Here is a 25,926-nt window from a genome sequence, read left to right on the forward strand (position 1 = left end):
CCCAGAGGTGCACAGCAACAGGCTAAGAAGCAAGGAACACAATTTGGTACAGGGAAAGGATTTTTCGTGTAGCACAAGGGTGTTCAAATACTGAAAGAGGTTTCCCAGACAGGCTGTGGAATCTCCATCTTTGGAGGTGGTCAGGACTTGATCGAGCATGGCATTGAGTAACCTGATCTGCTTAAACCTGCTTTAAGAAGGAGATTGGAGTAAATGACCTCCAAACATCCCTTCCAAACTAAATTATTCTATGACACTGTACTTGGTTCACCTATTCCTATCAGGAAAGAACTCCATAAATACGATGGAGATGATATGCTTTGAAACCTGTAGAAAAGCCTGCAAGAACAGAGTTGTAGTGTTTCCCTGGCCACACCACTGAGAAATGAAAAAAACCTGTAGAAGCATTATTTTCATGTTGCAGCACTTTTTGTGCTAAGAAAGTCTAGGTTTAAGATCAAAGCCAAACCAAATATGTGACTGCATTCCTATTAAACTTTCAAATTCCAAATCCCACTGAATAATCAGGCAAACACTTGAGATTTTTCCTTTTTTTTTTTTTTTTTTTTTTTAGGAGGGATGTTGCTAAATTAACCCACCTGTTCTTCCACAAACATACAACCCATTTCCATATAGGTACCTATGGTTTGTGTTTATTTGCATGCTTCTGGCTTTCTTAAGGGACTATTTTCAAGAAAAATGTGGGTGCGCAAGTGTGTGCAAGTGTTGGAAGCCAGACAAGCTTTTACTGCAGTCATAGATCTTTAGAAACATGTTTTCATAAGCAAATATTGCAAGAAGGCTATTGGGTTTACCAAATACACATCAGAACAGCGAGTGCATTCCGGGAATTAACATACTGTAGTACAGAAGGAAAGAAGGGAACTAACTGCTTCAGTGATACCCACAGCAGCAGGCTATAACAACAATAGCAGTATCAGCAGCAAAAAAATGCCTTTTTTTTTTTGTCTCCACTGTTTATAAATGAGATCGAGCATATGGATACGTAATTAAGGTTATTTCATTAGATCAGACTAGAGCTCTCCAAACAATCATAAAAAGGGGTTTCCATGCATAATGGTTTACATAGGCTTCTTAAAACACCCGTTAATACATTAAAAAGCACAGATTCATCTTGAAAGAATAGTCTCACACCTGCAGATTTTGCAGGCTTTTTTTTATGATCAGAATTACTTTCATAATTTAATGCACAGCTGCATTATTTAATGTATACTCCTGTTCTGCCTTATTCTCTTCTGTTCTTACCTCAATTTCTGAACAATCTGCTATTTACGACCTTCTAGCTGTTGATCTAATTGGGGTCATTCCGTCCCAGTCAAGGTGCTCCAAGCCAATTTCCTTTTCACATATGCAAAACACCCTGTCCAATTTTCCCTTTCCTACCCAGCTTCCAGGTCACATCCTGTTTCCTAAGCAGACCCTTCTAAACCTTCCTCCTAATCTTTTCAGCCAATCTCCCAGGTCCCCAGTTCAACCAGTTCCAACTTTCCCCCTCTCAATTTACAGTCATTATCTTTCTGAAAAGTAACTTTTCTTCTCCCCACTTTTTGTCATTTTTCAGCTCTAGTTTCTTTTCACAGATATCTCAGCAGATTCTGAAGCCTAGACACTTCAAGACTAAGGTGGCAAATGAATTAAAAAAAAGTTTTATTGATTTCTGTGTGTAAAGACCACTTTGACTCTCATGTAGGTACCTAACTTTTATTACATGTAGCCTTAAATTTCTAAATACTAAAAACTTAACCATATGTCACGAGAGACAATCATGTTTCAGAATCAAAATTCCACACTGGGTGAAAAAGGACATCCTTCTTAAGACATTACTTCCCATGAAATTATGACTGCAGAGCATGCAGCAAGCTTGCTTTCTAAAATGATTTCTTTCAGATTATAGGAAGCTTTTCAACAGCTTATATCTTGCTACTGAAATCTGGAGAGGAATATTAATCATCGAAGAATATGAGAAACGATGTGTGGAATTATTTTCTTTCTTTAATCTCAACATACTCAATGTCATCCAGGAAAAGTTGTATGTTCTATGTTCCATATATTGTATGTTCCAGGTACACAGTGACAGAATTTCTAAAGGAGATAATATACATGCAATATGGTAAGTGCAATAGTTATAAAGGGAACTCAGAAATGTGAATTTTATTTAAAGTACCCATATTTCTAAAATGTGGACATTCTGCAATCATACAAAATTAATTAATCATATGGATTAACCGAAAAGACTGAATTAGCAAGGAGATAGACAGCATTAATACCACAAGATACTGTTATAGTAGAAAATATAGTTGAGAGGAAGACAAAAGGCACAAAATGTTAATTTGGTTTTAACTGAAGTTAATTGTTAAAATATAGATAAAACTATTTACACATATAAAATATTCCCTAAAACTCTGGCAAATTATAGAGGAGTATTAAGTTATTAAATCAATCTTTACATCAATTTGTCCTTAAGACCGCTGTTACTTTTTATTCTGACAGCTTGCCATTTGGCTCACTGCTGGAACTAGGTGAAAAATGTACTGATAAAAGTTTGAAATGCTGTACAGGCTTCTGTTCAAATTTGGGGTTGTAATTTCATTAGGAGTCCTATGAAGATTTGTGCTTTGAAGGGCCATGTTGCAGTTGATGTTTTTAAACATACTCATTCTCCTGGAGCATCTAGATTTCTGTTCCAACAAAACAGACATTTTTAGCTATTGAAGTCTAATTTGAAATGTTAGTTTATAGGAAAGGTATTTCACTCTCAGATGTCTGACTATATAAAGATACCAAAGAGATGAATCCTTCTATATTTGAAGGAAGAAATTATATTATTTTTTCCAAAGTTAACATAATTGTGAAATGAATGCTGGTTCCACCGAAGTTTCACTATTGATTGCAGCCTCAATCCACAGCATATAAATAAGAAGTAGAGCCAAACGTTTATATTGTCTTAGAAAAGGTCACCGTTTTAATGTTCATGGCATGTTTTCCAAAAGCTCTTCAAACTTATACTGCACATTATGTGTTTAACCTGCATCTTTCAGTATCTAAATATACGTACGATTTTTGGCCTAAAACTTGCTGTTGGTGTTTTCTGTGCTTCAACTTCTGGGTCACGAGACCTATTAAGTCAATTATTCAGCACTACCCCCACATATCTTCCTCTTCCTTGTTTTATAGCACTGTATACTACACAGACTCTGGCTTGCCTGGTGGAAGAGCTCTGAGCCTGGCTGCTTCTACACTTCAGCTATGAAGGACTATTTCCACATAGGGCAATATGTAGGGCAACAGAACATCATCTCAGTGGCGTTGTTTACTCACCCTTAATTTAGGATGTGATTGTTGGGGACTAACTGCTTAGATTACATAGGGATAATGAAAGATGATTAAGAACTAACTATTTATTATGAAGTGTGCTGTCAGTGAATGTCAGTCCAGCAGAGTTTCATCTTAAACTCTAACACTGGCATGATATATCAGTTTTCTAAACACTCCCATCGTGGCCATGTCTAATTCCTCAACAAATATACAGATAGGCCTATAAACAGTCAGTCACAGTAATTGTGTAGGATGCCACTGGAATGCTGGAAAAAAATGTATGGAGAAACAGAGGGAGAATACACTTTAGTTTCAGTATCGAGGTGGTGATCACCTCATGCAGAATAGAAGGACTTCTGTAGCAGGACTGGAGGAGGCTACAGCTCAGAACCCATCACCATCTTCCAGGCACCCAACTCCCAGTCGAGGTGGGGTCTAAATTTTCTGACTGAGGCTGGAGTTAGCAGTTTTCCCAGGCTTCTTACTTCAGAGACAGGGACCTGATTGTCAATTACCCCAAACCCAAGAAGCCTCAAAGCTCTGGAATCTCTCTGAGCTCCAGTAACCAAGTGCACAAGAAGGAAATAAAATAGAAATTTAGCAATCTCTTTCTCAGTTCAGAAATTTGAACGAAACCCCTTCCATGAAACTATTTTTACTTGAATACCTGGCATTTTTAATCAAACATTGTTTCATCACAAATTCAAACAGTTCTAATAACGTTTCTTCCTTTACTGTTTCTTTCAAAATACAGTGAACACTATAAAGTGAAAATCAGTAGTAATTCCATTTAGCTTAATAGACTTTCACCATATTAATAAACATAAACAAGAAAGTGGAGTTTGTCTACTAATTTCACTTCTGAAAAGTCTAAGGTATGTACAACGCGCCTAACCTTACACATTTATGACCAACTTTATTGATTTCTTCAGATGATTTGCAGTAACTTTGGAGTGGCAGAAAATGGGCTTTGTTGTAATGTTACTTTCTAACATGATTCAGTTATATCTTTGCTCTAAAAAAACCCATCACCTACTATAAAACAAACATGAATTTTAACATTAAGTTTCACATTTCCTCATGCTGTAGAGAAATGAACAAGTGGTTCTAATGTCCTCCTTTCTGCTCTGGACAATCATAACAGAGCAGGGCAGGGTTAGACCTGGCAGTTCATCGGTAAAGAAAATGATATTACCTAATTTTTCAGAGGATTGTTAATACACTGAGTGGTATCCATGTTATCAACTTGGAGCATTTAATTTTGGATGCATTTACATGATACATTTTTCACAGTGGCAAAACTGCCTGAGGAAATTTGTACTTTTTCTGCATGTATTAGATTCACACATAGTTTACTAGTTGTGCCAACACACTCGTGCATATGGTTGATTATGTGAACTAGGTCACTGAAGTGATTTATGTAGAAAAAAATTATTTTAGATCAATTTCTACTTTTCAGTCACTCCAGTAATTGGGGTTATTACATGGTTTCACAAACAGTTGTCACTGTACAACTACATCGGAGGAAAGACAAAATGCAATTCATAAGCAGAACAGGATCTGAAGTATTTTAAGCTGTCCCTGTTGAAAAAAATGTGTAAATGTTCCTCCTCAGCATACTTTAGATGACTGGGAAGAAAACTCTTATGTAATTATGGGAAAGGAACAGGGAAACAGAGAGCCAAAAATACTTTCCTGAAAAAGAGGCAATACCAATAAGAATCAAATGCTTATTTCAAGATTATTTATGACTTCACAAAGTATGGTATAAAATGAAAATGAATACTACAGGAGAGAAGTGCAAGAACTTCCAAGAAAATTTTCTGGGTATTTTACCATTCCAGCTACATATGGTACTTTTTGTTATTGCCTTTGAAAGGATGAGATGTTGAACTTCATAATTCGTATAGTTTGGGAGATCAGCTGATTAGAAGATTTTGTTCAATTAAAGTATTCTGATTTTGTGAAATCACCAACTTTGACTAATTTCTTCTCATAAAAAACCCAAACCAAACCTGAAACATTCACAAATAAAAAAGAAACAATTTTGAAATGTATTTGAAGTCAAACTTAAGCAAGATTGAAGCTAGAAGAAAAAGCTCAAAGTCTCCTTTAAATTTCCTTCAAAATACATAAATAAAGTAATTTTTGGCTTTGTGTCACTTTTAGAGTTTTAAAAAAAATCATGACTTCTCAATTTTTCTGGAGACAGAAATGTCAACTTTGACCCAACTTAATTCTGAAGGAAACAAAATATATAGTTTTATACCATATTTTGACAGGATTGTATTTTTTCTTCTTTGTATCAGTTATTATAAGTACAAATTAAAAAGAATATCTCAGAAACTATTCCTTATAGAGTTGAGTACACAGTCTGCACAATTGAGTAAGTGCAGATTCCCACCGTTTTAAATTAATTCCAAGAAATTTGCAGGGAAATACAGATATGCATGGGGCCTTGATCATCCCAAACTAGTGAGAACACCTATAAGACTCTATAGTTTTTCCCATTTCAAAACTAGTAAAATGTTTTGTTTCATCCCCACAGTGGTGTAAAGCAAATGTTAATGAAAAACTTTTGTCACAGGAAAAAAAGCTGGCTTTGGTCTGGCTTATTCAAAGTAATCAGGTACTGAAATTAATCAAGCTGATGGTAGACGTATACTGTTTTACCATCTCAAGGAATTATATTAACACATTTTCTTTTTTTTTTTTGCCTGAAAAAAAGTCAAAACATGTTCAGAAAAAATGGGTTCTCACCAAACATCATAATTAATACAACTAATATACTTTTTGTTATTGTTTTACTGGTTTAGTCTTTTCTAACTATAGCACGTTATAATCACTAAAGAAAGTACGAATATCAAAAGGCTGTTCTCTTAATCAGCTGCTGAATTAATGAAGGCAAAACTTGTGGTTGCCACTAAAAAAGAGAAGATATTTGGAGTCAAGTGAAATCTTGATTTTTCCAGTTCCTTCTCTCTGTACTATTTTCATTCTGTCATTTCCAAATGGACTGCTAGTCTGGAAAATATGATAATTCATTTCACCACCCAAGATTACATATATACTGCATAGATTCTGGACAATGTGAATATTTTACTTTTTTCATTAGTGACTGTTTCCTTTTCCTAGGTAAGGTATTCCGTCTAGAGAGATTCTTCATGTCAGCACCAGATGACATGTCAGTCTCAGAAGAATTAGTCGGAGAACATCTCTGTCTCCGAGGTTGCAGACATTTAATCATTTCTTCACTATTCTGGGCAGCTGCACACTGACCTCATAGCCATCACCCGCTTCGGGGCTGTCAGCCACAGTACTTTGTAATATAAGGGCTACTTTGCATGCTGCTTTACCAAGAAGAAATGCCACTAACTGTGACAACAATCCTAATTAGTTGTTGAAATACCATTGTGAAGATCTGTCACCAGAGATTACTCATCTTTTTAATGGTTCCTTCAAACAGAAGCTCTGTTTCAGCTATTTAGAAAATGGCCAATATCATTATCATTCCCTGAGGGGCTTATCTAAGCACTCTGAAGGATTACTATCCAATTTTACTTTTAAGCAAGGTTGCAAAAGTCATGAAATAGACAGGGGGAAAATAAAACATCTTTACAGCAAGAATTTCAGCCGCAGGAGGTTGGGAGCAGTTACATACCTCTAGGCAAACTATAACACAGCAATTATAAGGAAAGCATCCTCTGAAGGATAGAGAGGGAACAAGATTTTAGGAGAATGAGACCAGTAGGGGATAAAAAGTAAGAAAAGGATTAGATTCAGGACTAGAAACAACGCATTTGATTTCCAAAACTCCCTATTAGTATCACAAGCTAAAATTATACAAAGCAGATGTGGCCTGACTCAGTGTAGGCCAGTAGGATAACTGCCTGCTGCAACAGACAAACCATAGACAGCTGCTTGAGTTAATAAATAATTGCTAACAAATGTAACATTAACAATTTAGTTAAGATTAGAATATATTACGATTAGTTATACAACATATTTTTGTTTGCATCTATTGCCACCTTTCAATGCCCCAAAAACCTGCTCCAAACTGCTTAGAGAAACGAATACTTAACCCCAGTCAAACAGCTATTCCAGACCTCCTAAACCTACCCCAACAACTTAATGCTTAGAGGATGAACAAGGTACTAATTTATCATCCACCCTCAAGACAGAGGAAGAAAGATCATTTAAATGACAAAAAAAAAAAAAAGCCTGAAGTTTGTTATAGAAATGTCTGTATCTCTGATAAACACATTAGCATGGGTTTATGTATTGCAGTTGATACTAACAGTGATGAGTAGCAACTGTCTTAGAGAATGTCACATTAACAAATACATATTAATAAATAAACAAAATCCTGACCAAATTATGGTTAACCTGTCCATAGAACACTGTTATCTTAACTATAATAATACAGCTATTGACTTAAGACAATGGTTCCTATACTTTCTAGTTCCTTAAACCTGAAGCTTTATGCAGTATACAATGAACACACTGATCTTGAAAACTTTGGATTCTTTTACTCAATTCTTTTTAATGAAATTATTTACTACTATAAAATATTTTGTTATTAGGAATAGAACTTTTATGAAGAGGAACACACAAAACTTTGCTGGAGGCTGACAGTATGTGAAGCCAAGCATATATGCCAGCATTAGCAGGATCAGAGCTATTCCACTGAAAATAATAGTTATATTTAAGAAAATTCAAATATTTACAAATTTAAAAGTGAAAGATAATAGTAATTATCTGATAATAATAGTTTTACTAGTTTTTCAAATGGTATTTAATTACTTGGAATTATTTCAATTTCTTTGAATTATAATAAACTAGTGTAAATTAGCTTCCATGATGAATACTGTTAAATTTTGACAAAGTTAGTTTCCTTTATTTATTATTTGTAGGAGTATTATTTGTAGTTTTATATTTCTGTTATTCTGAAATTGTCTTATCAACTATACAGATTGGGTGCATGAATAGGTAATTTTCTGCTAAACTGTGACTAAAATTACCTCAGAATTAGGCAAATAAATGCATGCTCCAGTAAAATTCATCTTGGAAAAAATAAATCCGGGAAAAAAGAAAAGATAGCGGTCAACAGGAAAAAAAAAAAAAAAGCTTTGTTTATATAAAGGTTTAATTTCCACAAGTGATACATACATACTCTCCATTAGCATCCTTGAGAGTTATACAGCAAAATGGGAAAATTGGATCCTAAAGTTATGTAATTCTATGCAAGCGCTGGTCCTATTCTCCACTCCTCACGATTCTTCTTTGCAATTCCCAAATCCTTACCCTCTGTTTCCAGCTTTTGCCTTTACCTGTGTGATCTCCCACCTAGTTTTCACTTTGTCCCTCTCTCTCATTCTCTCTCCTAGTCAATACTACCTGCCTGAGGTAACCTTCCTGACCTCTCCACGTCAGCTTTCCTCGCCTCCTCACCTCCATGGTGGTTCTCAATCCTTTTCCCTAACTTGTCTTTGTCTCTTGCCTACACAACTTCCAGCTTCCCTGTCTCAAAGACTTGCTCTTCTGGTCTCCATCCTCAAACACTGTTCCTCAAGTTACCTCTTCAGCCACTCTCCAGTTCTTACTCCTTCTAGAATCTCAACCGCAGCTTTCTAACCATCACAGCATATAGGTACGAGCAAAGAGGTCATAGAAGACACAAGGTTTCTTATGTGACGTAAGTCTGGCTTGTAGCACACATGCATTGGAGTTGCAGGGCGAGTCGCTCCTGCCTTGCTGCCAGGATTCATTCCTGCAGTAGCGAATATGCAATGCTACCCCAGATCTGCAGTTCAATAAACCCTCTCTAAGCAACACCTATAAACTGAGAGTTTGACCAGATCTGGAAAAGCACAGCTCTGACAAAGATTGTACCCTTTAAGGATTTCAGGCCCTCCCTCAAAGCAGGAAAATTGCACAGCTTTGCAAACAACTCACCCGCATTTAAAGTAGAAAAAGACTAAATAATGTATTTTCCGGATAGTCCCATTTTTAGAAGGATCTGCACTATTCTGGTTGAAATGTTTTGCCTGAATTTTCTGCAACTGTTAAGGAATATTTGAACATATCCTAAAGGACTATCTGAGGAACAGTTGGAAAACCTAGAAAGGGGCTGAGTCCTATTCCCATGTCATTGCTTAACTTCTTTTCTGAAGCTGACATATAGGAATATGTCATTGTAATAGGAATCTAAATCATTGTGATAGCTGATCATGAAATAAACAGACAAACAAACCCAGTAAAATAAACTTGCACGTTAATTCTAGCTGCTTTCCTGCATTCATTTAAAGAGCTAGGAGATTTAAAGACAATCTATCCAGCCACCGATATCTGATACTAGCAAAGCTCGCCAGTTCCAGGCATGCAGGAAGAAAAATAGTTATTGACATAGCAGAAGGTACCAGCTGAGGAACTGCTGAGGACTGTTATCATGTAAGCCTACTGTCAAAAGAGATTGAAGTGTTATTTTCCAACTGCCTCGTATATCACTGGTATCAACCCCTGCAAATTTATTATGTCTGGTAGTAGTTCACATTATGTGAAAACATCCATTCCTGCAACAGTACCTTTACATGACAAGGATGGAAATACTTTTGGACCAACATTCCAATATTATTAGTTTGAAGACAGTGATTTGTTCACTTTTTTTTTACAGCAACATTATGCTTTAATAATATTGTTAAGACTGACTCAGGGTTCCCCAATATAATGACCTAGCAGCATAACACCTGCTAGAGAATATTCAGTAAATTCCAATGGATAGCAAGTCCTAAGGGATTGCTAGGATCGAGTTTGCTGAGAACATATTTTTCCGCACAGTGCTCTAACCCAAATAACACAACATCATTTCAGGTCAATCAAATGCAAAGAAAAACATGAAGAAAAGAAAACAACCCAAACCCCCATATTCTGTTTCACAAGACTCAAGCCATAGAGCTTGACCTGAAGTGAAATAATGCCACTTTATTTTGTATTATTGAAACTGAAAAAACAAACTCCCCTTACTATTTAAAAAGGAAAATAAGAAACATCATATTTCAGAATTCTTGCTACCTATAACCTTCTTCTTTTTCATTGGCTGATATCTGTCACATTTGACCTGTATTTGTTTGTGATTTTCATGCCCCCAAATCCATGCCTTTACATAGACGAAACAGAATATTTTGGCTAAGGGGCTTAAATATCTCTTTCTATAGTCTTTTCTCCTTCTCCGTGAATTTCAGACAGTTCATGTAGCTCTCTTCTGTGGAACATTATACAGTATTAATTTAATCATTATAAAATACTCCTCTTTTTAAGGAAAACAGTCCAATATAAATTTTTTATTTATATATGTTCTGTGGATAATTTCTTGTGAAACACCCTCAAAGGTATGGTGAAGGGAAATAAAACTTGACTTTTGAAAAGGAGAGGTGAAGGATAAGGTAATATAAAATAAAAAGAAACATCTACTCTTACCCAGAGATCTCAATACATAAGTAAAACCAGGAGAGATTTCTGCAGGGTTGTGATAACATATAGGAGGTTCTGATCAGATTGGCATGGAGTGAAGTATCTAAGGATCACATCAGAGACTTAACACTAAATGAGAACAGGCAGGTAGCAGGTTCTTTTTTAAATAGCTGCTTGCCTCTCATTTCAAGATACCCAAATCACACAATTTGTAAATCCAGTTGTCAGGGTAAGAAAATGTTGATACTTCTGAAGCAGAAGTCACTTAGCCATCTGGCAGGCAGGAATGAATGCTGCAGAATAAAGCTTCTCCGTTTCATTTCAGTAACATGTTATATAAAACAAGTGAGCAGGGACACCTTGGCATATAAAGCAAAGAGTATAAAAAAAAAAAAGTCATATAATTTAGCAAGCATATGAGGAACAGCTCACCCAATGACAGCTACAACAAAAGAATAATCCTGTAATGGTTCTTTGACAGTTTATTTTCAGTGCATATGCTTAGGCAGTACATACTGTTTATTTTCTAAGCAGCTTAGCAGATGGGAGGTAAGTAGGATGATGATTATAATTCAATATAAAATACTTTTAAATAAAGTTGGGGGTCTGACTTAAGCCCTTAAAAGTCAAAATATATAAGTTAAGTCTCCAGCAACATCCTTAGCTCAGCTGCTATTCTTATTTTCTAAATGTGGAACAGTCTCTTATCACAGGCTGCCACACCACTGGACAATGTAGAATTGGTATGAGGGAAGAATTAGTTCCAGCAGCTCCTGAAGAACAAGATTCCACACCACAGGCAATTTGACACAACTTCTAACAGGCTGTTTTCCACATATTTTTTTGCAGTTGAAACAAGGGTTTATACTTTCATTTGTTTTTCTAGTATCTATTCTTTTATACCTACCTGATCCAACTTACTAAAATGGCTCAGCAGATTGGTATCCCAGTAAAATACTATTATCTCTAATTCAGACAGGTGAGAAACAGAAGGATTAGGTAGTTTGCTCAAATTTATCCCCAAAAGTCAGTGCTACAATACAGCATTTTACTAGACTCTCCTGATTTCCAGGTAAACTCTTCCAATCACTTTAAGCTTTCTGATGTTATCAAAAAATATTGTTTCAGGGAATAGATATAGGAACATGCCACTAGAGAATTTGAGGGAAAGGTGGAAAGAAACTTAATTTTGAAGATGAAATTGTATTCCAGTTTATTATTCCTTTTCCATTAAATTACAAGCTAACAAGGCATGAAACCACAAAGGCAAGTGCAGCATCATATCGCAGTTACAGAAGCTGGAAGGTCGTCCTCAGAGACTTTGATGAATTATGATACTGGATTGAGTATCTGCCCCTGCAAATATTAATTTAGGGATGAAATGTCTCAGTCAGACATTCAAGCCTTACACCTGAAGACTGCTGGTTATTACCCACTGCCACAATAGGAAAAAGGGAGGCAAACCACAATTAATGCAGATCATGAAATTTTTTTTAATAGATTTTAGCTGTTTAGTTAATTTAGGGGCCAGAATACCTCTAGGTACAGACCTCCGAGAAGGATGGGGGAAGGCTTAAAAGTGGGATACAGAATATAGGAAGGGGGGAAGACTGGATTTTCTCAGGTATATGTACAGCCTGTAGAATAAACGAGTATTTCCAGGAACCTGGAGTACAAATAATAGTGCTTAAAAAAAAAAAAAAAAAATCAATATCACATCCTCTGCCTGTCCATAGGATGAACATTCATGGAACATTCATTTAGGTAACTTAATGGGAGATTTGATAAATGCATGGAAGAATAATCCATCTTAAACACAAGAAACTATCTCAGGCTCAGGAAGCATTGGAGCTGCGTGTTCTTAGTACTGAGAATGCACACTGATAAAATCTGTGTGCTTGTTTTGCTCTTACCCTGTGGCCTTCCTTCTGAATCTACTGCTAGGCAGGATACTGGTCTTCATATGCATTTGATTTCTAATACATTGCTTTTCACAATAACCAAAGGCATTAGAATAAACTTAGAAAAAACACAAAGAGAAATAATGAATTTACTACTGTGATCAATATTCTCATACTTCTTCCAAAGACCCCAAGTTTAAGAAGCCTATGTGGTTTGGAGGGGTTTTTGTTGTTTGTTTGTGGTTGTTTTTTTTAAGAGCACATGAATTATTTTCTTTAATAGCTTCCATTTCTGTCTCCCTGCCACTTTCTTGTGGCAATACCTTGACTTATAAAGAACTGATATGTTATAAGCTCAAGAGTCAGGTTACCATGTCACATCATCTATATGACATCAGTATATGAGACTGAGATATGAACTGTTAATAAGAGACGCAAAATGTTATTCAGCATGAATAAATTCTCTATAAAGGAAGATTAGAAAATACAGTACCAGATGTACCTCACTAGTACCTTACTGTTCTTGCAAGATCCGCTCATATCAATAGACCTGCTACAGAGTGTATTGCTCAAACAATATAAAGGATAGCATCAAAATAACTTCTTAAGCCCAACCAATGTTCTTCCCAATTTGAACAATATGTTTGATCTGGTAAACTTGAAGTAAAAATAAATTACATACAATTCTTCCCCTTTCCAGTATTGCATTAGAAATTTCTTTAAAGGCTTGTAAGTTCAATTCCAGCAGCTGAATTTTATTAAACCCAAATTGCTTTCCCCTGTTACAGTATTGTTGACCTAAGTGCAGACAGATTTTTATTTATTTATTTATTTATTTATTATTTGTTTTCCCAAGTTCTAGGATTGCATGGACTTACTGTTGCAAGTGGGCATGGCAGCAATCTAACTGATGGAGTTCTGCCCTCTCTGCTGGAGGCTATTTAATTTGTAAAATAACAAGCATTTTATTTTACCTTTCATATCCCTGAACTCAAGGGATTTTCAACAGTCTAATTTCTGCAACAGATAACATGAGGAACTCTTCTGTGAAAAGGTAAGAAGTTTCTGCTGGGAGACTCCATCAGACCTCACTGCTGCATGGTCTGGATACTTGAGATTTTTGCAGATTCTCGATATCTAGCTGAATTTCACCTTTAAAATTAATTATTACATCTCAATATTTTTACAATCCTCTCATTCACAAGAGCATTTGCTTGTGGAATAGCAGGTCTTCCACCATACCCTCAAGATTATAATTAACTGTCCTGAGCATGGTAGAATACAAATGCTCAGGGTGGTACTTTCACTAATGAATTTATTTTCAGAAGCGTGTCTTTCCATCAGGTACATAGGTTGAGATGCACATATACTTCCTAAAGAGGGAACACTGAATGCCATAACAAAACATCAGATAGCATAATAACCTCTTTTTTATGCAGCTATGTTGGAGGCTTTTTCTCTGTAATGTGCGATACTAACGAAAGAGTATAATCAACAGCAGTTACCAACTTCCTAACCAAGAGCAGTTACTGACTTCCATGGATGTTTTGCTATATTGAAACAGTCACTGGGAGTCATGCTGAGAAGTAAAAAGGTCAAATAAAGAGAAGGGGGCCGGGAGAGCCGTAACAACATAGCCACTGATTTTGGTTTATTGATAAAAGAATCCGTTACTGAAGGAGTCATCTCAGGTCATTAGGCAACAAGTGAGATAATTTTAACACTAATGAGACAGGAAACTTTTTTGTATCTTGACTCTGAAAAGAAAAACTCCAATCCTTATTACTTAATGTTCTAACAGAAACATGTACCCAGACTAATAAACCCTTCTACTCTGATTTTACTACTTTGGGCTCAGCATCAAAACTTTCACGTATGGCTGGATTGTATTCAGTAAGTAAGTAAGTGACTCATAATGCATACCTAGTGGATGCACAGCTACCTGCTTCTGTCTAACACATACCCTGTTAATTGACAGGTCAATGCATTGGTTTTTCTTTGTGATAAAATTCAATTTTACAATACCTGTATCATCTTACTGTTATCCTAATAAAGGCTAAAAAGATCAAATTGAATACAATCAATTAATGAATTGATGAAAACACAAATCAATCAACAGGACAGAGCCATAGATTACCAATAAAAAAGAAACAATATGCCAATTCAACCTGACTGATGTTTTGACACATTTATTTTCTACTTTTTTTTTTTTTCAGTTAAAAACCCCACCAACAGACCAATGTTATATTCCTTTCATTAATCAAAACCTTACAAAGTTTCTGTCATTTTCTTGTCTTTCTTGGAACAAAACTTCCCAGAAGCTCATTGAAGTCTGAAGACATCTTCAATAGCCAGACCTTGGAACAGAGCACATTTTTACTGGGCATCAACAGGACCTTATCTGTCTCTTCTGCACTATGACAGCAGAATAGTATAGTTTTAATGCTGCCTTTGCACAGAAAAGAATAAGAAAGAAGACCTGTGAAACATATGCTGAAATTAAAGTTCATATTAGCATATCTAACATATACTCCCTCCTAAAACATAAATGAATGTTTGCTACAACCACCAGAAGATATTCAACACTATGTGGAAAGAGAGTGTATAATTAATTTAACTAACTACTTCCTGATGGACTATTTGTCTTATACCTTCTGGTAGCAACCAAATTAGGTTAAGAGCAATCTCCCACGGAGAGCTTGTTGATAGTAACAGCACATACAGATATGACACGGCCTCTTCAGAATGAAGTTTAATTTCTTTTGTCAGAGAGTCCAGAGAACTCATGAAATTAACTTAAAACAACAGAAAGACATCAATACACATCTACTTGGCTTCCCTGAATAGCCATTGTGTGGATTTAGGCAAAGTATTCCCTGTCAGAGTTCAATACTCTCTGACCAGGTCCTTTAAAATATTCCACATGAAGAGGGTTTAATGCTTAATACCAAATTTACTCATTTGTAGACACTTGATGTCACAAAGGATTTTGATTTAGCAGAGCAATACAGCAGTGTACTGAAATTACAATACAACTACTCTTAATAGAATATAGAAATTATATATATATTCTATTCTATAAATTATATATGTAGAAATTACATAAATATATTGAGAGAGAGAGATATATATATGTATTTGCAGATCTCCTCTGTCTTGCCAAACAGCTATGTCACTTTAGCAGGCTGGGTTTCAAGGAACTCTATCTTCTTGTCTACCACTATAGCTGCTTCTTTTAAAGGTTTCTGGGCTGTATGATCCCACCTGCTTTGGAGATAACTTTTTGCATGCAGGCAGCGTAATGCATTGCAAGCACAGCAAGGCTAGGGCTCCACTGCACAGAGAATAAGCTTGAACACTGGAAATCAAAAGGGTTTGTAGGCCAGCCACTAGAATGCCACACATTGACATAGCCAAACTCTAGCTCAATGTATCTTGTATGGTTCTGTTTGACGCTGCATATTTAAGGTACAGAAGTTTCCTAAGGATCTACAGGGCCTAATCATTAGCTCATACTCATACAGCACAAATACATGTGCATATAAATTTACTGTTATCTATAGGTAGAAAAAATTCTATCCACACTACCTTTTGAAGGTGAAACAGACAGTAAATCAACATGTGCTACAACTTTGCTGAGTATTTGTTCTGAAAATATGTACCATATGAACTTCTGACTATTCGGAGTGATAGAAATGCATGTAGACACATAGGAAATTAGATGGCTTAAAGTTCTAAGTGAAATTGAAAATAGTTATAGAACTTCACAGGTACCCAGGATTTCGCATTTTAAGCTTTTCTCCCACCTTCTGATGACTTCCCTAAGGTTGAGTTCCATCTACCTCTCTCAGGTGGAAGTACTCTTGAGTCAAGATAGTATTTAAGAGGATACTTAGCTTAAGAGTTTATATAATTATTGTTGTGATTAGGGACAGTCTTTAACACATGACCATGTGCTTTTTTGCTTTGATGTCATTAGCTGAAACTCTGATATGGGGCAGACACCCATTCTCCTTCACAGCCTTGGCTCCAGCCTGCGCCCTGTCCCTGCCCTGCCTTCACAAGAAGAGGTGGCCATGCTGCATGCCTCACTCTTGCTCATCCAGGTCTCCCCTCAGAGAAATCCTGGGTAAATTAAGGCAAAAGCCCTCTTTCATAGCCCAAAGCACAAGTATGCTAAAGACCGTACCTCTCCCCGCCATGTCCAGACACAGCTGGAACACTCAGCCCAGAGAAGGGATTGCAAGGAGCAGAGAGGGGTGCCCCTTACCTCAAAGGCTGAACCTACAGCACAGAGGAGAGATACACTTTGGGCTAAGAATGCATTACTTAAAAAATAAAACACAAACAAAACGACCTACAAAAGCCCATTAACATTTCAATGGCAAAATTATTACAGTGTTGGGTACCTGCTAGAGAAAAACAGCTACAGAAAACATATGCTACAGGGAACAGTTACAAGGAAGTTGCATGAGAGGGAGAGAGCGACTTCGAGTTTCCTTTCACTCTTTCCGATTATTTAGTACCTATTACCCCAGAAACTACGCCCGAGAAGAACATGAGCTAGATCTCTCAATTACAGAAATGTAAAGTGAAGCTATTTTGAAATGGAAGAACTGGAACAGTCATAACTTAGGTTGGCAAACACGGCTTAAAACCTTGACACCTTAAAACACTTCAAATTAAATTTGGAATAGGTCAGGTATACACTCAAGGTGAAATGATTAATCTCAGATACCTCAATGCAGAAAGGCTCACTAACACTCAACCAGGACATATTTCTCCTACCTTTTCTGTCTCTCCTTCTTGCAGGATCATAGACATAGTCGATACAGATATACCAAAGCTGACTCCACATATATTTCCCAGAATCAGCATGTAACAGAGCACACTACAGAGTCCATCAAGCTGGCTAAACTTCTGATAACTGAGATCTTGAATGACACCTATCCCTGTTAGCCCAGGAACATGCTTGAGCACTGAACTCTGCCTGCTCGTTAAGCTAGCTGAGGTGATAATGTGGTATACCTATGCCTTAACTAGACATCAGTATTGAAAACAAATGATGCTCTTTTCTGTTGATAAACCTAACTGGGGTTTCTTGCTCAGATGTCTCAGTAGTTGGTTTGTCTCTGAAATAAGAATCCTTTATGTTGGTCTATTACAAGTCCCCTGCATAAATTTAGTTAAGGTAGAAGTGCGACAAATGTTCAAATTTGATAAATTCAGACTGAAAGATGCACTCTCTGAAGAAAACTGTCTGAACGATGACCTAAGCCTCCATCTTGTGTTTCAGAATGGAAATAGGATAGTGGCCATTCCCCTCTAGCCCCCCCGCTCCTTTCTTGTTGCACCTGATGCATTGAAAACACATCTAAACCAGCATGACAGCACTGTAATCTGTACCACACTCCTTTTGGCATATATTCCTTACTTCCATTTCACAGAAGTATATCAGTGTCATGGTTTCATTTGCTAGACAGCATCTAGTCAGAGCCCTGCTCAAGCAAACCGTGGATCTAATGCTGCCCCAGGAAGGAACTGGAAAGGGCTCTCCTCAAGAAGTGAAATTCTTTCACCGTCCTTAAGCAGAAAGGCAATATGAAATGTGTAATATGTTTGGGAAGCGTGCCAGCTATTTCTTTCAGTATGATTTTTCAATTAATTCTCTATTTTCAAATCCATGGCATTTTCTTCTTTTTCTTCCTGCAATCCTTTCACATTTTCACATCCTAAGAGTCACAAGATCAAAACAGCCTTCATGCCTTTTTTTTTTTCTCTAATGGCTTGTAGTAGGTGCACAAGTGCCTAAGAAAGCAAATATTCCTTCAGGATTTGGATAAGTGATAATAAAAGATTGTTAGTTAGACCAGAACACTGTGTGAAACAATAAAACTTTTATCACAGTGTTTCCATATGTCCTAGCCGTTGTTGTCAGTTACTTTATTAATTAAAGAATATAGCTTTTTTACAGTATCACCTTAGAAACCATGACAGGGAAGTTAGTTTTCTAAGATTGGAAGAGTTTGCTAAAAAAAAAATATTAAATGTTTGACCACATTGTGCTTGTGAATGACTGAATTTTACCTTCATAGCATAACAAGTTTCCCTCTGTGCAAGGGGAATTTATTGAACATCACTAACTTTAGTTCAAAAGCACTGCTAACTCAAGTAAAACCTCAATGTTAAATGAAAATGTACTAAAACCAAACAACATCAGTGCATGGTTAAATTTCACTTATCAGCAAATCCTATCACCTTACTCTATCTTTCACCTTCAGCAACTTCTGAACAATACTTCTCAAAGAATGGCAGTATTTGTGCAGGCACCCTATACTAGAATTGAGAGCACTTTCTGTCCACAGCCAGAGGACCCATGACGATCAGGACCTGCACTAATTATGAGCCGTAGGGAATCCAACCAATGAGTTAATCTGTCCTGGTGGAAAAAAAGTCATCCCCGATTCAAAAGAATCTTTGTTTATTTGAAATGAATTATTTTGTATATTGTAATTTCTGTCAATTTAGATAGACAAAAATTAGGAAGATAAAACTAGGTATCTCCAAAGAAATTTTCCTTCATGGAGGATTGTGATTATTTTTTGCTTGCTCCTAATCACGATAAAAGTGGACTGCAACAGTTCAAGCCTAGATGAGCTGGATCTCTTCAAGTTTCACTAAACTTTTCTCTAACTTCACCTTAGTTTGAAGACAAAACCTCTGGATATACGCTATCAAAAACATTACCATCCAGCTATTGGAAAGATTTATAAAGACTACAATATAAGAGGTGGAGATACTCAGAGATTTGAAGAAATGTGGCTTGACAGAGTCAGAAGTTATCCAGGAGTAGATCCAGCACAACCAAGGCAGCAGTCTAATATTCAGTGGTGAAAAAGAGTCAGGGTAGCAGGCAACATGGAAAAAAACCCAAAGCATTTCTCCCATGAAGAGTAATAGAGGTAGAGCCACAATACCAAGAGAAAAACAGTGATTGCCAAGAAGTAAATGGGCATGTATATGCACAGTGGAAGTTAAGTGCAAAAGAGACCTATTAAGACTATTACCTTTACATTCTTGCACTAAACCACCTACAACTTCAGAAGGACTCGACCTTCTCTTTTACCTTGAAGTCCTTCACATTTTTATTTATATGAAGTTCTCAGTTGCCTGTAGTTAAACTACTCAATTAGATACTTGGTAAAGCCGAAAACACAAGCCATTATAGGAAAACAAATCCTAAGCTGGTGCTACAGCACTCATTCTTAATGTACACACAATGTACAATACACAGAGGAAAGGACTGGTATTCTTCAGTGACACCTCATACTTGCAGCTTATCACAGGACTCAGAATATCCTCACTAGGATTTTATCATCTCCTCAGTTATGTACAACTGTGGCCTCAATATCTTGTCATTTTTTAGTGCATTTAATTATTGGCTCCTGTTGAAGAAATTAAACAGGCAGATTTCAGAAGTACTCAGAATCTAATACATTCAAGTTATTTTCAAGGGAGTCTATCTAATTTTTTTAAAAATGTTTTATCAGTAACAGTAATTGGAAATTTCTGATATTCCCTCCATCCTCTTTTTTTCCCCATCAGAGATTTAGATTTGTCAAAAACTCTGCTTAGGTGGTTTGGAAAGTGAAGTATCACCAAAAATGTTCAAAATTTATTTCCTTAGCAGGTGAAACAACTGCATAATATTTAAAGTAACAGTACCCAGTGTCATTCACTGTCCCATGCCTCAGTGGTTAAAAATATAAAATTTACACGAGCCACTGTCCTGGGTTCAGCTGGGATAGAGTTAATTTTCATAAGGAGCTGGGAGGGGGCACAGCCAGGACAGCTGACCCAAACTAGCCAAGGTAATATTTGATACCATATGACATCATGCGCAGTATATAAGAGGGGGAGCTGGCTGCAGGGAGGAGGGATCGTGGCCCTGGAATGGGCTGAGCATCAAGTTCTGGGTGGTGAGCAACTGCACTGTGCATCACGTGCTTTCTACATTCTTTTATTAGTATTATCATTATTATTACTTCTCTCCTTGTGTTGTCCTATTAAACTGTCCTTATCTCAACCCACGAGGTTTTACCTTTTCCTTCCAATTCTCCTCCCCATCCCACCAGTAGGAGAGGAGTGAGTGAGCGGCCATGTGGTGCTTAGTTGCCGGCCAGGACTAAACCATGACAGTCCTTTTTGGCACCCAACGTGGGGCACAAAGGGTTGAGATAACAACAGATCTGACCAGAGCATCTTAGAACAAATTTGTTATATTAGTTATATATTAGTTAAATTGTCACTGCTCACAATGCTGGTTTATTTGTTCACATGGTGGTGCTATGTATATTCTTATATGCACTATGTATTCCCTGTGGTGCTGTTTATCACCTCTGGGATCAGGACTATCATTTTGCTGTACTAGGTAATGTCGACTTATGATATGATTACATCACTGGTCATGAGGTTAAGCTGGTATTTGTATGCAGCATCGCTGTCATGCCCATATCTTGGGCATCTTCCTCAGAATTTATTAGTAAACACACCCAATCTACGGGGAAGACAGGAGGGGATACTTTGTCCTGCTCTTTCACCTCCCCTTTCTCCTTCAGGCTAATTACAACAGCTTTTGAGAATTTTTAATATACTTGGGATGTTCAAGCCACCATGTTCCTATTGCTATGTCTTCGAAATATGTTCCAGGTCTTGTTTAAGGTTAAACAAAAATTATTTAAGAATACCACCCAGAGATCTGCCCTGAGGCTGGATAATCATGAGTGGCATGGCATGTGGGAGAATATGGGCAGGTATTTAGAGAACTTCTCACGTCTAATGGTCTGGAACTTCACTCCTGAACAACTACAGGACCCTGATGAAGTTGCAGAATATTTGGAAGGAAAATGCTGTGGCTATTCCAAAAAGGCACAACTTCCCGCACAGTGCTGGGCCCTGGCCAGTATCTACCAAATGCTGCTCGATATTATGCAGCACCTTCAGGGGGAAGGGAAGGAAAACAGACCGACGGGCACTGCGGCTACTCCAACCCCTGTGACAAGCACTGCGGCTACTCCAACCCCGCGACACGCACTGCAGCCACTCCAGCCCCCTTGACAGGCACTACAGCTGAACCAGAGAACCAACCTGTGCCAGTATCAGCTGCCCCTATACAGAAAAAGAAATACACAAAAAAATCAATTTGCTTAGTAAGGGATGAAGATGAAGCAGGGTCATCACAAGAACAGGAGGAAGAGGCAGAACCAGAGGTAATCACCTGATCCCTATCCCTGAGTGAGCTGCGGGATATGCGAAAGGATTTCAGCCGTTGTCCAGGTGAGCACATTGTTACCTGGCTTCTCCGATGCTGTGACAATAGGGCTAAAGGGTAGGGAAGCCAAGCAGCTGGGATCAGGAAGCCAAGCAGCTGGGATCCCTTTTTAGGGAAGGAGGCATTGACAAAGCAATTGGAAAAGGGACACAAGCCCTCAGCCTCTGGAGGCGACTCCTGTCAGGCATGAAGGAAAGGTACCCCTTCAAGGAAGATGTATGTCAACCAGGCAAGTGGACCACCATGGAGAGAGGTATCCAGTACCTAAGGGAATTAGCTGTGCTGGAGATGATTTATAATGATCCAGATAATGAGCAGTTACCCACAGATCCAGATGAAGTCCAATGCACACAACCCATGTGGCGGAAGTTTCTATGAAGTGCACCACTGTCGTATGCCAACCTGCTGGCAGTAATGTCCTGGAAAGAAGGCAAGGGACAAACAGTGGATGAAGTGGCTGGCCAACTCCAGCAATACGAAGGAAGTCTCTTCCTCCCTACAGGCCTGCATCTCAGCTATGGAGAAACTGTCCTGGGAGTTCCAGCAATTCAGAGGATATGTCTGACCCTCCACCTGTATGGGCCTGTATCTCTGCTATAAGGAGTATCAGAAGTAAGCATTCCTCTCCTCAAGAGAGAGGATATAGAAAGTACACACCACGGTGTACCCTGTGGTTTTATCTGCATGACCACAGAGAGGACATAAGGAAGCGGGATGAAAAACCCACCTCGATCCTAGAGGCACGGGTACGTGAGTTGCAAGGAAAAACAACCACAAAAGGGGATTCTTCCTGGAAAAATGCCGCTCCAGTTTCCAGCAGGCAGTTCCCCAGGCAGAGTAGAAGGGCTGATCTCACTTCTGATCCTCTTGAAGGGACTTCTGATTCATATTTACAAGAAGTGAGTAACGAATACTATGACCAGGATTAGAGGGGCTGGCTAGACCAGCTGTGAGCTCTGGATGTAGCATGCAACATCTAACACCACACACCATCTCTCCTGCCCTGCAAGACTTTTACGACAGATGGAGCCTCAAAGTCATGGATTAAATGAACTCAAGGGACATGTTAGAGGGATGGCCCATAGACTAAAGGAATGATATCTGTGTGTGTGTATATCTATATCTATCTATCTATATATCTCAAAGACAGGGAAAGTGGTGGCGATTAATCGGAAAGTGTAGGATCTGGGCATGACATAGACGGTATAGAATAAGGGGTAGATAATGTCCTGGGTTTGGCTGGGATAGAGTTAATTTTCACAAGAAGCTGTGAGGGGCACAGCCAGGACAGCTGACCCAAACTAGCCAAGGGGATATTTGATACCGTATATCATGCTCCGTACATAACTGGGGGAGCTGGCTGGGGGGAAGGCGGGATCATGGCTCAGGAATGGGCTGAGCATCAAGTTCTGGGTGGTGAGCAATGGCATTGTTCATCACTTGCTTTATACATGCTTTTATTAGTATTATTGTTATTTTTATATAGTTATTAATATTGTTATTATTATTATCATTATTATTAATTCTTCTCTCCTTGTGTTGTCCTGTTAAATTGTGTTTATCTCAACCCACAAGGTTTTACCTTTTTCTTCCAATTCTCCTCCCCATCCCACCAGTGGGGAGAGGAGTGAGCAGTGGACACGTGGTGCTTAGTTGCCGGCTGGGCTTAAACCACAACAGCCACTTTTGACAAAGAATACAAACTAATTAAGAAATAAACTAAATAAATTACATGTGAACACAGAAGTAAGGTTACAATATCATTGCACAATTTCCTCACTGCTCAGTGCATTTGTCTGGTCTTATTTTATTTCCAAATAATGACCAGATATATTTCTGCATTGCTTTTTTTTTTTTTTTTTTTTTAAGGGAAATAACAATAAGAAAGTAAAAATATATATTATATTCTTCCACCAAGACATGAAAACAATTATTTAACAGGGGAGTAAAGGGGAAAGTATCTGTAAATAAAGAAGGAGTTTGAGAAGAAGAAATTTTCAAACTTCTGTTCAGACGATGTTCTGTGATATGTGTTACAGTGTAAGAGCTACTTCTAATTGAGAGAAAGGATTTATTCAGATAGAATAAAAAATACCTTCAAGTCTTGCTAGATCATGGAACAACACAGCAAAGACTGATACTGTTATCACTAACAATGTTGTTTAACAAGCTCCTTGGGCAAGAATGAGCCAGGATTTGTAACACCAGGAGAGGTCTTACCCTTTGCTGCCCCTGCTCCGAGATGCTTTGTCCTACCACTGTGAGGCTCTTCCTCTGAGTGCCACTGCCTGGTGTTTGTGAAGCTGCACCATGAAATGGAATAGCAAAATAATACACATTGAGAAATAACCTCTTCAAAACAGTTTTAACACAAATCTATTCCCAGGGTAGTGCATGGCTGAATGAATGCCAGTGTCAGCACAAAGGAGATGTTATCAGTGAGATGCATGGAGGGAACACCAAGACCCGCAGCAGGACCAATTTATGCCAATTATTTAGTCTACAGAACTATGATGTCATCATTCACCAGCCCATTTGACAGAGACAGTAAAAGCCTCATTCAACTGCCACTGGAGTTTATGAGACCTTCTACTTATCTGACCGTGAGTAACCTATTTATCTAATACTGTATATTCTATAAATCTGATAAAGAATTAAGATTTTATCTAACAATATGCCTATGACAAGGCTACAAAAATACCCAGTTTATTAAGTGTGGGTCACCAAAATCCCTATCACACTTTTGAAAGGCTGCCCTTAATTATCTGCAGAACTTTACAGACCGGGCAGGTTGTGGTTTCAATGCAATTTCCTTAGATTAAACTGTTACTCTCTGTTCTGTTCCTCAGCTTTACTGTCTTTCAGGAATTATGCCAAGTTCAGCTGAGTATAAGTGAATACAGCTCCATTAACTCACAGATTTCACCACAGGTGATCGTGACCCTTGGTATTTCACTAAACTGACTGCTTTAGCTTTTTTTTTTTTAAATAAATAACATGATACAGCTTCTTTCAACATATAAAGAGCAGTTATGAGGTAGGTAGAGAAATACTTAAATCTCTTCACAGATGAAATAGCAGGAAGCATTCTCTAGGGAAAGAGATTCCATTTCAACTACTTGTAATCCATTCAAAACAGCTGTCCAGATGAAAGGATTGTACAATAAAGCTACTGACAATGGAGCACAACTTATGTGCTCTCAGTAGTGCCACAATAAACTGCAGGTGTCCGGAAAAATTAAAACTATGTAACTGAAAGCATCACTATTGGTTTTCTGCTGTACAAAACCTACTTTTCATACTGTTCTTGATTACTTCTGTTGGACTACGTACACTTAACGTATGGTCATTTTAAATGCAAATATTAAGGATATGAAAAGGCACAGTCACATGCTGAATTTTGGATGCCTCCCAGCAACTAAAGTGGCTTGGTAAGACAAAATCACATTAGTTGCCCAAGCATAAATTTGTCTTGGCCATCCAAATATCAGCATGCATTTGGCAAAATAACGTGTAACATGAAGGGAGACTTATGGGTGGAATTGTTGCCATTTTCCCTAGAGGAGGAAAGAGAACGAAGTATAATGGACAAGTTATAAATGATGAATGGATTGATACAAGAAAACTACTAATGGTGTGTGCCACTGATTACTTTTGAAAGCAAAAGGTAATAGAAATTATCCAGAAAGTTTCTCTGGTCATGAATACTGCAAACTCACTTGGCTCAATAGACCATATTACATTTCAACAGATCTGAAGGAAATGGAAAAAGAAAGAATAAATGGCAAAGTTTTTCTGTGGGATTTGATGAATCAGAAAAAACAGTCTAACTGAATAATGGAAAGGTGGGTGACAATAAAAAGGACTGAAAACAGTAACTGAAAACAA

At 37.6% G+C, this 25,926-nt stretch overlaps 1 long non-coding RNA gene across 1 annotated transcript; it reads right to left on the minus strand.

The window, feature by feature from the left end:
• Positions 1-904: 904 nt before the first annotated feature.
• On the minus strand, positions 905-21,891 carry LOC104836081. The gene is made up of 3 exons (XR_774804.1): positions 21,802-21,891; positions 9,829-9,831; positions 905-917 (listed from the first exon to the last, which is right to left on the minus strand). It is a non-coding gene; the product is annotated as an uncharacterized LOC104836081 (long non-coding RNA).
• Positions 21,892-25,926: the final 4,035 nt, after the last annotated feature.

Source organism: Haliaeetus leucocephalus, unplaced genomic scaffold (assembly GCF_000737465.1).
Source record: "Haliaeetus leucocephalus isolate CR32 unplaced genomic scaffold, Haliaeetus_leucocephalus-4.0 Scaffold439, whole genome shotgun sequence".
Lineage (NCBI taxonomy): Eukaryota > Metazoa > Chordata > Aves > Accipitriformes > Accipitridae > Haliaeetus > Haliaeetus leucocephalus.